We start from the raw sequence: 16,590 nt of genomic DNA on the forward strand, positions 1-16,590 counted from the left end.
GACATATGACAGGAGATGCAAGTGCGTTGTCTCAACTGATCAAATACAGTGGTCCAAACATCAGTTTTGGGGAAAATTCCAAAGGTAGAACTGTGGGTAAGGGTAAGATTATCCATGATAACTTTACTTTTAAAGATGTTCTATTAGTAGAAAACCTGAAGTATAACTTGATTAGCATCAGTCAGTTATGCGACAGTGGATTCTCAGTATAATTTGACAAAAAATCATGTTCAGTCAAAACTTCAACTGATGAAATCATACTAACTGGAAAACGTTGTGGAAACACATATAAAGTCAGTTGGAATGATCAAACTTATGCACCAGTTTGTTTTATTGCTTCCAAATCATCTAAAAACTGGTTATGGCATAAGAGACAATCATATAAATCAATCAGCTGAACCAGAAGCCATTCCTAATGATCAGTTGATAGAGCAAACTGATGACATTCAGTTACCAACTGAAGAAATTGCTGATTCAACAAATACTGAGTACGGATGGAGAAAATCACATCCACCTGAATTGGTAATAGGAAATCCATCTGATCCAGTAAGAACTCGCAATCAAATGCTAAATTTATTTATCTATTCAGCTTTTGTTTCACAACTAGAACCGAAGAAAACTGACGAAGCTCTTGTTGATCCTAACTGGGTAAATGCAATGCAAGAAGAGCTAAATCAGTTCACTCATAACAATGTCTGGAACTTAGTTCCAAGACCAATTTCAAAAACTATTATAGGTACAAAATGGGTGTATAGGAACAAACTGAACGAGGATGGTTCAGTTGTGCGCAATCAAGCGAGACTAGTAGCACAAGGATATAGGCAAGTAGAAGGAATTGATTATGATGAAACATATGCACCAGTTGCAAGACTGGAAGCTATCAGAATATTCCTTGCATATGCTTCATTCAAGAACTTCAAAGTCTATCAAATGGATGTAAAGAGTTCATTCCTGAACGGTCAACTACAAGAGGAAGTATATGTTGAACAACCCCCAGGCTTTGTAAATCACAAATTTCCTGATCATGTATATCATTTGAACAAAGCCATATATGGTCTTAAACAAGCTCCCAGAGCTTGGTTCTAAACTCTTTCAAAATTTCTAACTGATCATAATTTTTCTGTTGGATTAGTTGATAAGACCTTGTTCAAATTTTCCAAAAATAATCACATTTTACTTGTTCAAATTTATGTTGACGATATCATATTTGGGTCAACTAACCCCAAATTATGTGAGAAATTTGCTAAGTTGATGCAGGAAAAGTTCGAAATGAGCATGATGGGTGAACTGACATTCTTTCTTGGACTGCAAGTGAAGCAACTGGAGACTGGTATATTCATCAGTCAGACTAAATATACAAAGGAGCTGCTGAAGAAATTTGGCATAGAATCATGTTCAGCTGCAAATACTCCCATGAGCTCATCAGTAAAATTGGACACTGATCAAGGGGGAATATCAGTTGAGGCGACATTATATCGAGGTTTAATAGGTTCATTGTTGTACCTAACTGCCAGTCGCCCTGATATTGTATTTGCTTTCTGTATGTGTGCTAGATTTCAAGCAAATCCTAGGCAATCACATTTCTCAGCTGCTAAAAGAATTTTGAAATATCTTAAGGGATGTAAACTTGATCGAAGAAGTACAAGTGGATCATGTCAGTTTCTTGGAGACAGACTGATCTCCTGGTTCAGCAAAAAGCAGACATCCATAGCTACCTCAACAACTGAAGCAGAATATCTTGCTGCTGGTAGTTGTTGTGCATAACTGATCTGGATCCAACAACAACTGAGAGATTATGGAGTAATTACAAATGAATCGCCCATATTTTGTGACAATACGAGCACAATTGCCATCACCTATAATCCAGTTCTTCACTCAAAGGACAAAGCATATAGATGTCAGGCATCACTTTATTAGAGATCATGCTTTGAAGAAGGACATTAGACTGGAGTATATCTCAACTGAGCAACAAGCAGCTGACATCTTCAACAAACCATTACCCGAGACTAAGTTTTCTCACTTTCGCAATATGCTTGGTTTAATTGACTTGTCTTAAAATTATTATTGATGCTGTTTACTAATAAAATTATTTGCAGAAAATAAGAACACAACATCATATCAAAAATGATATTTTGTAAGAATAAAATAGATTCCGTCTTACAAAAGAAATCTCAGAAACAACTGAATCTTGCCATTCTCTAATCCAATCATTCAACTCATACATTTGGATTCTAGAAAATGATTCAGTTGTAGATATCTTCTCAATCACATGCCATTCCTTCCATAGCATTGCATGTAACAGAACATTGTCATCAACCAGGTCTGTAACTGTAATGCCCGAGAATTAATCACGGTTAATTAACGATTATTGATTTTTAATCGAGACGATTATGAAAGGGCTAACCGAGACACAAAATGAGATCGCATGTGAAAAGGGAAGTGTGAGGGCAGTAGCATTGGCGCACATGCGCGACATATATGCACGCACATGCGCAAGACATCCAGAGAGGTCGGCGCACATGCGCGGGAGGTCCAGAGGGCTTCGCGCATATGCGCGGAAATGAGTCGCGCATCTGCGCGAGCTGACGAGAAGCTTATCGCGAAGACCAGTAGGTCTCGCGCATATGCGCCAGTAATGTCGCGCATATGCGCGAGACATGAAGAAGGGAAAATCGACATTTGGCTTTTTCATGTACGTTGGTATATATATATATATATATATATATATATATATATATATATATATATATATATATATATATATATACATACATACATGCAAAGCTTCTTCAGAAAAGAAGAAACCAAAAGTTTCGGGGGAAAAGTGCTTTTGATTTCAAAATTCGATTTTACGATCAATCCGTCCGTTAGATTTTAAATCCGACTTCGATACTGTGTTCCTATCAACGCAGGCTACTACAGGACGTAAGTTTTACTACGTTTTGACATGTTTTTAAATTATGATGTTGTTAGAATTGAATACACGTCATATAAGTTGTTCTTGACATGTTAGAAAACGTAGAATCGAAGCCAGATTAAGAAACAGACTGAATATGGAATTGTTATGAATTTCAGAGTTGAATTGACTGAGAAGTGATATCAGATTTGTACGGTGGTTGATTGTAAATGTTTGGAATTGATATAGACTGATATAGTATTATCAGTATCGCAAGATTGTACTGTTAAACTGTCAGAATTTGATAAAACAGAGATGTTGTGATTTGATTAGAATATTGATACAGAATATTGGTGTTGTCATTGCCAGATTGAACAGTGACAGTGACAGACTTTGAATCAAGACTTTGATTGTATCAGATCGACAACAAGAAATGTATAAATAAATGTTGATTCGGGATTGCACAACTCGAGTTAGGTTTGACTTGAGTTTCCCTAAATGACATACTTTATTTTATTGCATTGATATTTGCAGATTATCAGATTGATATGTTAATCTATTGACTTAGAACAGAGTCAGAGTCCGAGTCTAGGGCAGATCAGCCTAGTTAGGGCAGAACCGCCGAGTCTTTCTCAGAACCGATAAGACTCTAGACTTACGGTGTATCGATGAACTTTAGATGTAGATCGACGTCTATCGTAGACACGCGATACAGCATACCAAAGTCTAAATTAGATTGGGATCCCTAGATTTGAGATAAGATAAGATTAGATCACGAGTCATTGATTCATGTAGTCAGACTAGATACATGTTTTGATGTTTGTTTATGCTTTTATATATGTTTTATATGATTGCATTTGATACATTGTTTATACTGGGATATTCATATCTCACCGGAGTTATCCGGCTGTTGTCTTGTTTGTATGTGTGCATGACAACAGGTGGGACAGGTATAGGGTCACAGAGGTGAAGACAGACCGAGATTAGAGTGGTGATGCCGGACTTAGACTAGAGATAGGTGTTTAAACACTTGATAGTTAGGTGTTGAACCTGAGATGTAAATTATTGTATAATGTTTGAGATTTATACTTTCATACTGATATGTATAGGAGTTTGATTCCATTACCTTCCGCATTTTTTTTTAAAAAAAATTAGACCCTGATTACTATAATTGATTAATTAGTCCCTATGATGATTAAGAACTTGATTAGCGTCCGGGTCCCCACAACAGGTGGTATCAAAGCGATAGATCCTTTAGACTAAGATAGAAGAGGATAGTGAGCGGGGTAGACTGAGGTTTTCTTTCCTGCTTTTAAATGCTAGCATGTCTTACTGCTTTATTATATGTTACTTGTTAATCTGATTTGATATAGTAATATGTTTTATTGAGATTGGATCAGTACTGATTCTAGATCAGCAGTAAGATGATCAGAGGAGGATTGAAACAGAATTGTGGTATTTGTTGCTAATCTATTTGATTATCAGATATGCCTCCGAGACGAATACCAGAACAGGGAAGTACATCTAATCCTCCAATGGATGTCACTCCGACTCCAATGGAAACGTTACTGAAACGATTTCAGTCATTTCATCCGCCAACCTTGAAAGGCACAGAGAACGCTGTGGAGTGTGAGAGTTGGCTTGATGATATTGAGATGTTTTTCGAATCGTTGGAGTATACAGATGAGAGGAGAGTGATATTGATTGGACATCAGCTGCATGAAGTTGCCAAGGACTGGTGGATTACAAGAAAGAGGGCATTGGAGCACAGAGGTACGAACATTACTTGGGATATATTTAGAATTAAATTTTATCAACGATTTTTCCCAGTGTCGTACCGAAAGGATAAGGGGGCGGAGTTTGCCAATCTAAAGCAAGGACAGATGAACATAGAGGAGTACGTGTCCAAGTTCTCCTCCTTGCTGAAATTTGCTCCACATGTGGCTGATAGCGAAGAAGCTACTGCTGACCAGTTCATCAATGGCCTGAACCCCGACATTTTCACATTGGTGAACACAGGGCGACCGAATAACTTTACTGACGCCCTGAATAGAGCCAAGGGAGCAGAAGCCGGTCTGATGAGACAGAAAGGGGCTTCATTTGTGCCTCCAGCACCGAGACCACAGCAACCACCTCCCAGATTTGAGGGTGGCAGCAGTAGTGGAGGAAAGAAAGAATTTTTAAAAGCCAGGGGAAAACAATTCAAGAAATCTGGCAGTAGTTCTTCCAGCTCCGGTGGTTCCAGACAGATCCAGAGTTACACTGGAGTTTATTGCAAGACTTACGGAGGAAGACATGCTACGGAGCAATGCCAGGGAGTGACTGGTAGTTGCAATTTCTGTAAACAGCCGAGACACTTTGCTAAAGTGTGTCCACAGAAAGGTTTGCAGAGATCTCAGGGGGCCGAGTCATCGGGATCAGCAGCACAGACTGAGAGACGATCAGCTGCTGTTCATACATTTCAGCCAGCGCCAGCTCAGTCACAGCAGAGGCCAGGAGGAAGCCAGACCGTTGTTCAGCCTCCGAGACAGCAGGCCAGAGTCTTCGCTTTGACAGAAGAGCAGGCCTAGGAAGTACCGGATGACGTTGTGGCAGGTAACTGTTCTTTACGTGGTTACTCTGCTTACGTACTGATTGATACCGGTGCTTCACACACATTTATTTCTGAACGATTTGCATTGAGTCATGCATTGCCTGTAGAGTCTTTAGCTACTGTAGTGTCTGTATCTTCGCCTTTGGGTATAGGTTTGATATCTGTAAATTCTGTTAAGCATTGTGTACTACAGTATGACGGGCATGAGATTAAGTTAGATTGCATTGTACTTGGGTTGTCTGACTTTGGCTGTATTATCGGTATTGATATGCTGACCAAGTACAGAGCGACATTTGATTGTTTCCACAAGATAGTGAGATTCAGACCAGATATGGCTGAAGAGTGGAAATTTTACGGTAAGGGTTCTAGATCGAGAATTCCTTTAATATCCGTATTATCTATGACTCGATTGTTACAGAAAAGAGTAGAAGGATTCCTTTTATATTCAGTAGATTTACTGAAGTCGAGTCCAGCATTGGCAGATCTGCCAGTGGTACGTGAGTTTGCTGACGTATTCCCAGATGAGATCCCAGGATTACCTCCAGTTAGAGAGATAGACTTCAGCATTGAACTGATGCCAGGTACAGTACCGATTTCTAGAGCTCCGTACAGAATGACACCAGTTGAATTGAAAGAATTGAAGGATCAGTTTTGAAGATTTACTGGCCAAGGGGTACATCAGACCGAGTGTGTCTCCTTGGGGTGCTCCAGTACTATTCGTAAGAAAGAAAGATGGTTCGATGAGACTCTGCATCGACTATCGGCAACTGAACAAGGCATCGGTAAAGAATAAATATCCTTTGCCTCGTATAGATGATTTATTCGATCAGTTGCAGGGTTCTTCAGTATATTCCAAGATCAATTTGAGATCGGGATATCATCAGCTGAGAGTCAGAGATTCTGATATCTCAAAGACGACATTCAGAACCAGGTATGGACACTATGAATTTATTGTCATGCCGTTTGGTCTGACGAATGCTCCAGCTGTATTCATGGGATTGATGAACCGTATCTTCCAGAAATATCTCGATCATTTTGTGATTATTTTCATCGATGATATTTTGATTTATTCAAAGAATATGAGTGAGCATGCTGAGCATCTAAGAACTGTGTTGCGAATTTTGAGGGCTGAGAAATTATATGCTAAATTTTCGAAATGTGAGTTTTGGTTAAGACAGGTAGTATTTCCGGGTCATATTATATCCGGAGATAGTATATCAGTTGATCCCAGTAAAGTGGAAGCCGTGATTTCTTGGCCAAGACCGACATCAGTACCTGAAATTCGCAGTTTCATGGGTTTAGCAGGATACTACCGTCGTTTCATTAAAGATTTCTCGAGTATAGCTAAACCAATTACTCAGCTGACTCAGAAGAATGCTCCATTTGTTTGGTCTGAAGAGTGTGAGACCAGTTTTCTGGAGTTGAAGAAGAGGTTGACCAGTGCACCGGTGTTGACTATTCCATCCGGTACTGGTGATTTTGTGGTTTATTGCGACGCTTCTCACAGAGGGTTGGGATGTGTGCTGATGCAACGAGGGCATGTTATCGCTTATGCCTCAAGACAGCTTAAACCACATGAGATCCGTTATCCAATTCATGATCTAGAATTGGCAGTCATTGTGTTTGCATTAAAGATATGGCGACACTATCTTTATGGTGAAAAGTTTGAGATATATTCTGATCATAAGAGTTTGAAATATCTGTTTTCACAATCTGAATTGAATATGAGGCAACGAAGATAACTTGATTTGCTTAAAGATTTTGATTTTGAAATCAAATATTATCCAGGAAAGTCTAATGCAGCTGCAGATGCATTAATTCGAAAGGTATGTTCTTTATTTTTATCGACGATTGGTGTTTCAAATTTGATAGAAGACAACTGTTTGTCTGGATTAGCATTTGAAACAGATTATAGACCGTTAATACTTTATACGGTACAAGTAGAACCAGAGCTGATTTTAAGAATTAAGGCAGCTCAGAAAGTTGATCAGAATGTACAGAGATCAGTATCGATGGTTAGAACAGGACATCGATCAGAATATCAGGTACGTGATAATGTCTTGTATGTGAATAATCGTCTGGTTGTGCCGAATGTTTCAGATTTGAGACGACAGATATTGTCAGAAGCGCACAACAGTCGATTCAGTATTCATCCTGGTGGCAGAAAGATGTACAATGATTTGAAAAGACAGTTCTGGTGGAAACAAATGAAGAATGATATTGCGGAATTTGTTTCCAAATGTCTGAATTGCCAACAGGTGAAGGGAGAAAGAAAGAAACCAGGAGGATTATTACAGAGTTTGTCCATTCCCGAATGGAAATGAGATCATATTTCCATGGATTTCGTGACACAGTTGCCGCGTTCCTCCAAAGGTTGTGATGCAATTTGGGTCGTGATTGACAGATTGACCAAATCCATAAGTTTTATCCCGTACAAGATGACGTACAGATTTGACCAGATGCCAGAGATCTATGTCAGAGAAGTGGTCAGATTGCATGGAGTGCCGAAGTCGATTGTATCAGATCGTGATCCTCGGTTTATTTCGTACTTCTGGCAGAGTTTGCAGCAAGCTCTCGGTACGAAGTTACATCTGAGTACCGCATATCATCCACAGACCGACGGACAGTCAGAGCGGACTATCCAGACACTGGAGGATATGCTGAGAGCAGTAGTGCTTGATTTTAGCACTAATTGGCAAGATGCATTGCCGCTTTGTGAGTTTTCGTACAACAACATCTATCAGACGAGTATTGAGATGGCACCATTTGAAGCGTTGTACGGAAAGAAGTGCAGATCCCCTCTCTATTGGGATGATATCTCTGAAGTTCCTGAGATTGGACCAGATATGATCAGAGATATGACAGAAAAAGTGAAGCTGATTCGAAAGAAAATGAAGGCAGCGCAAGACAGACAAGCCAAATATGCCAATGTTCGACGTAGACCATTGGTATTTGAGGTAGGAGACCGAGTATTTTTAAAGATTTCACCTTTCAGAGGAGTTGTCAGATTTGGCAAGAAAGGGAAACTGTCTCCACAATACATCGGGCCTTATGAGATTCTCGAGAAGGTAGGAGATCGTGCCTATCGACTCGCTTTACCGCCTTCATTATCTGGAATACATGATGTCTTTCATGTATCGTTATTAAGGAAGTACCTTCCTGATGCTTCACATGCTATTCAACCAGACGAGCCGAACTGGATGAGACGTTGAGCTATGTTGAAAAACCGATTCAGATTATTGATCGTAAAGAAAAACAGCTCAGAACGAAGACTATTCCACTTGTAAAAGTTCAATGGACTCGTCATGGCACTGAAGAAGCAACCTGGGAAACTGAATCAGATATGAGACAAGAGTTCCCAGAGTTATTTAGATGATGTAAAATTTTTTTTTATACAATTTTGTATATATACTCCTTGTTGATACGAATGAAATGCTTGTGATTTTGAGGACGAAATCGTATCTTAGGGGGGGAGAAATGTAATGCCCGAGAATTAATCACGGTTAATTAACGATTATTGATTTTTAATCGAGAAGATTATGAAAGGGCTAACCGAGACACAAAATGAGATCGCATGTGAAAAGGGAAGTGCAAGGGCAGTAGCATTGGCGCACATGCGCGACATATATGCGCGCACATGCGCAAGACATCCAGAGAGGTCGGCGCACATGCGCGACGTGCAGGCGCGCACATGCGCGGGAGGTCCAGAGGGCTTCGCGCATATGCGCGGAAATGAGTCGCGCATATGCGCGAGCTGCCGAGAAGCTTATCGCGAAGACCAGTAGGTCTCGCGCATATGCGCCAGTAATGTCGCGCATATGCGCGAGACATGCAGAAGGGAAAATCGACATTTGGCTTTTGCATGTACGTTGGTATATATATATATATATAAATATATATATATATATATATATATATATATATATACATGCAAAGCTTCTTCAGAAAAGAAGAAACCGAAAGTTTCGGGGGAAAAGTGCTTTTGATTTCAAAATTCGATTTTACGATCAATCCGTCCGTTAGATTATAAATCCGACTTCGATACTGTGTTCCTATCAACGCAGACTACTACAGGACGTAAGTTTTACTACGTTTTGACATGTTTTGAAATTATGATGTTGTTAGAATTGAATACACGTCATATATGTTGTTCTTGACATGTTAGAAAACGTAGAATCGAAGCCAGATTAAGAAACGGACTGAATATGGAATTGTTATGAATTTCAGAGTTGAATTGACTGAGAAGTGTTATCAGATTTGTACGGTGGTTGATTGTAAATGTTTGGAATTGATATAGACTGATATAGTATTATCAGTATCGCAAGATTGTACTGTTATACTGTCAGAATTTGATAAAACAGAGATGTTGTGATTTGATTAGAATATTGATACAGAATATTGGTGTTGTCATTGCCAGATTGAACAGTGACAGTGACAGACTTTGAATCAAGACTTTGATTGTATCAGATCGACAACAAGAAATGTATAAATAAATGTTGACTCGGGATTGCACAACTCGAGTTAGGTTTGACTTGAGTTTCCCTAAATGACATACTTTATTTTATTGCATTGATATTTGCAGATTATCAGATTGATATGTTAATCTATTGACTTAGAACAGAGTCAGAGTCCGAGTCTAGGGCAGATCAGCCTAGCTAGGGCAGAACCGCCGATTCTTTCTCAGAACCGATAAGACTCTAGACTTACGGTGTATCGATGAACTTTAGATGTAGATCGACGTCTATCGTAGACACGCGATACAGCATACCAAAGTCTAAATTAGATTGGGATCCCTTGATTTGAGATAAGATAAGATTAGATCACGAGTCATTGATTCATGTAGTCAGACTAGATACATGTTTTGATGTTTGTTTATGCTTTTATATATGTTTTATATGATTGCATTTGATACATTGTTTATACTGGGATATTCATATCTCACCGGAGTTATCCGGCTGTTGTCTTGTTTGTATGTGTGCATGACAACAGGTGGGATAGGTATAGGGTCACAGAGGTGAAGACAGACCGAGATTAGAGTGGTGATGCCGGACTTGGACTAGAGATAGGTGTTTAAACACTTGATAGTTAGGTGTTGAACCTGAGATATAAATTATTGTATAATGTTTGAGATTTATACTTTCATACTGATATGTATAGGAGTTTGATTCCATTACCTTCCGCATTTTAAAAAAAAAAAAAACAGACCCTGATTACTATAATTGATTAATTAGTCCTAATGATGATTAAGAACTTGATTAGCGTCCAGGTCCCCACAGTAACATGCATAACTTCAAAACGATTAATATATCTTCTTGTTGTTGCTGCTTGAGCACAAGAAGGAGCAGCACCACTACTACTTACCCTCTGCAAATCATAAATTTTGAACCATGTTGACATCACTTTCTTCAAAACATATTCTTCAATCTTTTTCTTCAACTCTTCTAAATAAAGCCTTGATTGTTCAGTAACATGAACATGCGTACTGCTGCATGCATCATAATTACTTGAGTCGGACATATTGAACTGTTATTGTCTCACATTTTATCTCTCATTTATAGACAGGTGACATTAAATGTTGAAGAAACAAAAGAGTCTCAAGTCAACCGAAGCGTTTTTCCTATTTTACCCAAACTTTTTATTTATCAGTTGTTAATTATCAAACTGATATCAGTTTGTCATCTAGTACTTAATGCTTAACTGACTTCAGTTCATAGTCAACTTATATCAGTTAGTCTCATCTGTTTAAATTAGCAATTCATATATAACAACTGATGAAATTTATCATTTGTAGAAAGAGAAGAACAAAGTTAAGCACATATAAATACTTCATTCAACCATAAACATTTGCACGAATTACATCATCATATTTTTTCCTCTACAAAAATCATCCACATTTTCAACCAAGCGGATAAAGGTCCAGTAGATGTCTTCACAAAGCTCTGAGAATCAGCTATGCGCTTAAGGATTTTCACCTCCTTTCGAAGCATTAGCTGATAGATATGACCATCCTTAAAGACATCCACCCACACAGATATGTTCAAGTGCTCCCGCACTTTTCTCAACTCTGCCACCAGTTTGGGAGTGATAGCCTCTCAAGTATTATACAGGAACTCAAGCTTCTGTAACTTTTCCCAGTAGTGAAGACTCTTATAGAAGACTTCATCTTCTATATCAGCCTTCCTCGTCTCCAGAGCAAACGGCAAAGCACTTGAATATTGTCACTAATATGACTGAAACTAACCGTGCTACTTCTATTTATAGGCGAAAATCATGGAAGCTGAAGGGCCATCAATGTTTCAGCAAACGACAATCTTTCTGATCTTTAAATTTATATCGTCACTTTAATTACTCTATGAACCGATTAAGGGGGAATATCAGTTTTTAAGAGGTTAACTGAGAAGACAATTGTTTGTGAATTCTCAACTGAAATGTAGTGACCCGTTCCAGAATCACCTACTAATCAAGAACTAAGCATGCAATTAACTTAATTAATAACAATCAGAGATAATGACGGAAAAAGTCAACAAATGAAAGTTATACAACCCAATCGAAAATCCAGAACAACTCAAATTAAAATGAAAGTATGCGGTACAACCATATCGAATCAAATGGTACTGAAGATCTAAACCAACCGGTTACTCCACGTCCTCAACATCCTCCTCCTGAGCCATCCAACCTGAGGCCTGCCCCGTGGGAATGGGGTGTCCAAGATAAACAAAACCGAGGACGTGAGCGATAAGAACGCCCAGTACAAAAGCATGAGTATACAAGCCTATATGAAATGCACATGCTATGATATGATACCAGGGTAGTCAAGAAACAGGAGTCACAAAAGATCTCAATATGCTCAGTCTAGAGGCGCCAAGTGGATAGTGCCGCGCGGTACTCCTCTGGGTCACTGCATCCACTACAAGATCAGACGTGGACCTAAAATGTCCCGGATCACCGAAGCCCTCCGGACCCGTCGGCCACTGTGTACTCTCGGTGTCCATGCGTCCACAAGACAGGGCTGAGCGGCCCCACAAGATATAGCTTATCTCGAACGAGATACAGCTCAACAATAAAGGCTATCTCGAAAGAGATACGGCTCAAGATGAAATGTAACATGCAGTAATAAACGTGACATAATAGCATGCATCATATGACATATATCAATGCACCAAAATAATCATGCAACACATATAAGAATGTATACTCGACCAGGATATCTCGGATAGTACTTTCGTACCTCAAACCAGCAGATCCTAACAATCCGCCCTAGAATCAAGTCTGCGTCCGCAGCCCACTGATGTCGCTATCTCCCAACTAGAGCACAGCTCCGCTACAAAACCAGTAGCTCCCCGCTAGTGCCTGAACCTCGGGAAAAGACTAGAAACCAATCGGAAACGACTAAAATGCTCTGGAACGCTCGGACTTGGCGAGTAAGAAGTGAAGCCTCGCGCCTCTATTTATAGCCAACGTTCGGACGATCCGATCCACTTCGGAAGCTCCGATCCGGTACACTTCGGACGATCCGAACCCTGCATGTCTTCTACGTGTCCAGCCACCTGGCTCGGACGATCCGAACCCTGATCGGACGATCCGAATCCTGCATGTCTTCCACGGTTCCATCCACCTGTCTCGGACGATCCGAATCCTGATCGGACGATCCGAACCCTGATCGGACGATCCGAACCCTGTTCGGTCCTTCCGATCCCACCGAAATATAATTAATCCAATAATTAACTCAAATTAGGCATCGGGATACTACATTCTCCCCCCCTAAAAAGGATTTCGTCCGCGAAATCGTGTCTGAAGAATGACAATTCTGAACAACAATACATTCAACTTAAGAATGAAGTACAACCGAAAGTACAACTGAAATTACAATCATAACTGAAAATACTACAACTAGAACAATTCTGGATGCTCTGACCGCATACGACTCTCTAGTTCCCAAGTGGCTTCTTCAGTACCTCGGCGCTGCCACTGCACTAAGACAAGAGGAATGATCTTATTCCGCAACACCTTGTCTTTGCGATCTAGAATCCGAACTGGTTGTTCCACGTAAGACAAATCCGAATCAAGTTGAACTTCAGAAGGATGTAAGATGTGAGACTCATCTGCTACATATCGTCTCAACAAAGATACGTGGAACACATCATGAATACTTGATAGGTACGGCGGCAATGCAAGTCTGTAAGCCAAATCTCCCACGCTCTCCAATATTTCAAATGGACCAATAAATCTCGGAGACAGCTTACCCTTGAGACCAAATCTCAAAATCCTGCGAAAAGGCGAAACTCGGAGAAACACTTTCTCACCTGGCTGAAAATGAAGAGGTCGACGCTTGGTGTTCGCATAACTAGCCTGTCGATCCTGAGCAATCTTAATCCGCTTCTTGATTACTGCAACCTTATCAATAGCCTGTTGGACTAACTCCGGTCCCTCAACATGTCGTTCCCCAACTTCATCCCAGAATAATGGAGTACGACAACGTCGCCCATACAACGCCTCAAATGGTGCCATACCAATACTACGATGATAGCTGTTGTTGTACGCGAACTCAATCAAAGGCAAATGATCCTGCCAAGCGGTTCCGAAATCCATAACACAAGCTCGCAACATATCCTCAAGTGTACGGATAGTCCTTTCTGTTTGACCGTCGGTCTCTGGATGATAAGCCGTACTCAAACTTAGTGAAGTACCCAATGCTGACTGGAAACTACCCCAAAATCGTGAGGTAAAACGAGGATCTCTGTCACTAACAATACTGACTGGCACTCCATGCAAACGTAAAATCTCTTGAATATACAATCGAGCCATACGATCGAAAGTGAAATCACGGTTATATGGCAGAAAATGAGCAGACTTGGTGAGTCGATCCACCACTACCCAAATAGCATCACTGTTCCTCGAAGACAATGGCAAGTGAGTAATGAAGTCCATCGCGATATGCTCCCACTTCCATTCAGGAATAGGTAAGTTCAACAATAATCCTCCCGGTTGACGGTGCTCTGCCTTAACCTGCTGACAAACTAGACACTTGGAGACAAACTGATAAATGCTGCGCTTCATCCCTTTCCACCAAAATCGTGTCCTCAAATCTTTATACATCTTGTTGCTTCCCGGATGAATACTCAGCTTGCTTCGATGAGCCTGAGACAAGATCTCTTCCCTCAAAGTATCATCCTCTGGTACTACAACCCGTTTAGACAAACACAGAAGACCATTAGACTGATAATGGAAATTACTATATCCACCAACCAACCGAGCTAATCTCTGAGTCTTGATATCAGACATCTGAGCATCTCGAATCCGAGTGAACAAAGTTGGCTCAGATAAAATGGTAGCAACACGAATGCTCTCCATACCTTTCCGATGTTTGAACTTAAACCCCAACGAACAACAATCCTGGACAGTACTAGACATAGCACTGGTCTGAAGTGCAGAGGCTCTCACCTTGCGACTAAGAGCATCGGCTGTGAGATTCGCAGAACCTGGATGGTACTTGATCACACAGTCATAATCTTTAAGTAGATCCATCCAATGACGTTGTCTTATGTTCAACTCAGCCTGAGTGAATAGATACTTCAGACTCTTATGATCAGTAAAGATTTCAAACTGAACACCGTACAAATAATGACGCCAGATCTTTAGCACAAACACAATAGCAGCTAATTCTAGATCATGAATAGGGTACTTCTCCTCGTGAGATTTTAACTGCCTGGAAGCGTAAGCGATCACATGACCATTCTGCGTCAACACACACCCTAAGCCTTGAAAAGAGGCATCGGTGTAAACACTGAAACCATCAGATCCTGACGGTAACGCCAAAACAGGTGCAGAAGTCAGAAGTCGACGAAGCTCTCTGAAACTATCTTCGCACTCAGATGACCACTCAAATGGAACATCCTTCCGAGTAAGTTGCGTCAATGGTCTAGCTATCTGAGAGAAATTCACGATGAAGCGACGATAATACCCTGCCAGACCTAGAAAACTACGAATCTCGGCCACTGTCGTCGGACGTGACCAATTCAGCACTGCCTCAATCTTGCTAGGATCCACAGAAACTCCTTCCTTGGAAATCACATGACCAAGGAATACTACACGATTAATCCAGAACTCGCACTTACTCAGCTTAGCATACAATTGCTTCTCGCGAAGAATCTGCAACACAATCCTCAAGTGATGGATATGCTCTTCCACACTGTGAGAATAAATCAAGATATCGTCGATGAAAACCACAACAAACTGATCTAGAAAATCCCGAAAGACACGGTTCATTAGATCCATGAACACCGCTGGCGCATTTGTCAATCCGAATGGCATAACTAGAAATTCGTAATGCCCATATCGAGTACGAAATGCAGTCTTGGAAATATCATCATCTTTGACTCTCATTTGATGATAACCCGATCGCAAGTCAATCTTGGAGTAAACAGAGGTACCCTGAAGCTGATCGAACAAGTCATCAATACGAGGTAATGGATACTTGTTTTTGATCGTCACACGATTCAGCTGGCGGTAATCAATACACAATCGCATCGATCCATCCTTTTTCTTGACAAACAAGACTGGAGCTCCCCAAGGTGAGACACTCGGGCGAATATAACCTTTATCCAGAAGATCCTGCAATTGCTGCTTCAATTCTCTCATCTCTGATGGGGCAAGACGATAGGGGGCACGAGAAATCGGTGTAGTCCCTGGCATTAACTCGATGCCAAATTCCACCTCTCTAATCGGAGGAAAACCAGGAATCTCATCTGGAAAAACATCAGGAAACTCACAAACCACTGGAATATCATCTATACCAACACTACCTGTGGACGAATCAATCGCATAGATGAGGTAGCCTTCCCCGCCCGACTCTAAAGCACGACAGGCTTTCAGAGCAGATACCACTGGCATCGGAGGTCGCGCTCCCTCACCATAGAAAAACCAACTAGAGCTCTCAGTCGTACGAAACTGAACAAGCTTCTGGTAACAATCCACAGTAGCTCGGTAGGTAGTCAATAGATCTATACCCAAAATACAATCAAAATCTTCCATCTCTAGGATCATAAGATTTGCAATCAATTCGTTACCCTCAAAATCTAAGGGACAACCCATCACTAGACGC

Source organism: Primulina eburnea, chromosome 10, assembly GCF_022965805.1.
Source record: "Primulina eburnea isolate SZY01 chromosome 10, ASM2296580v1, whole genome shotgun sequence".
In the NCBI taxonomy this organism is placed as follows: domain Eukaryota; kingdom Viridiplantae; phylum Streptophyta; class Magnoliopsida; order Lamiales; family Gesneriaceae; genus Primulina; species Primulina eburnea.